The following is a 1,179-nucleotide window of genomic DNA, read 5'->3' as shown; positions in this document are numbered from 1 at the left end:
CGAAACTTACCTGATGTTTATTCTTTCGTATTTCTTTTCCTACGTGTTCCTGATTTTTGTCGTGTTTTTGCTGTTAGAGATGTGTCCTGATATTCCAGTGTTTCTTATCTGGACCCTATTTCTTCTCATATTGTAATTGTTGGGGGGTTGATTTTTGTTTCTTCTTATTTTCACCTGTAATTTAATTTTTATTGTTTAAGTACTAAATACAACTTTTTTTTTCAATTTTATTTCGACAAGCAGATCTTTCCGAGATGGACAAACATTGAAATGGACACAAACAAGGTGTGTTAAAATCAATACAAATTAGTAACTATATCAATGTGTAAAAATAATAACGATGATGAATAGAATATCGTGATTTGTTTGAATAAAACACAAAGAGGTAAATCAAAATGTCTTACATGCACGTGTCAACCACAGAGATCAACATACGTTAGACCAGATTTAATCACAAAGACCCATACGTGTCAGACCGGGCACAGATATGTCTAGATGAATTAGGCTGGACTCAAATAGACATATGTAGGTGCATTCTTTACTAGACTCAAATATGTATATCTAATTGTGTTAGACTTGACTCATATATACATATCTAACTGTGACAGACTGGATGCATTATATACTCGACTCAAATAGACATATCTATATATGTTATACTAGACTCAAATAGACATATCTATATATGTTATACTGGACTCAAATAGACATATCTATATATGTTATACTAGACTCAAATAGACATATCTATATATGTTATACTAGACTCAAATAGACATATCTATATATGTCACACTAGACTCAAATAGACATATCTATATATGTTATACTGGACTCAAATAGATATATTTAAACGTGTTATATATATTACAGATTAAACTCAAATAGACTAAATACGGCTTAGACCACAATAGATCAAGATTTGTAGACTGAACTTAAGAGAGACTAGATGAATTAAAGCGGATTCAAATAGGTAGCTCTAGAAGTGTTAGACTAGAGTTAAACAGGTAGCTCTAGAAGCGTTAGACTAGAGTCAAACAGGTAGCTCTAGAAGTGTTAGACTAGAGTCACACAGGTAGCTCTAGAAGTGTTAGACTAGAGTCAAACAGGTAGCTCTAGAAGTGTTAGACTAGAGTCAAACAGGTAGCTCTAGAAGTGTTAGACTAGAGTCAAACAGGT

At 32.5% G+C, this 1,179-nt stretch overlaps 1 protein-coding gene across 1 annotated transcript in view; it reads right to left on the bottom strand.

The window, feature by feature from the left end:
• Window positions 1-1,179, bottom strand: part of LOC106472102 (zinc finger protein 467-like) — a 32,785-nt gene that overhangs the window by 17,431 nt on the left and 14,175 nt on the right. The window contains exon 2 of the mRNA XM_022400707.1: window positions 11-174. The gene's annotated coding sequence lies outside the window, so the exon portion shown is untranslated. The remainder of the gene's footprint in view (window positions 1-10; window positions 175-1,179) is intronic.

The sequence above is a fragment of the Limulus polyphemus genome, unplaced genomic scaffold (genome assembly GCF_000517525.1).
Source record: "Limulus polyphemus unplaced genomic scaffold, Limulus_polyphemus-2.1.2 Scaffold5083, whole genome shotgun sequence".
Lineage (NCBI taxonomy): Eukaryota > Metazoa > Arthropoda > Merostomata > Xiphosura > Limulidae > Limulus > Limulus polyphemus.
This window is presented reverse-complemented; position numbering and strand designations above follow the sequence as displayed.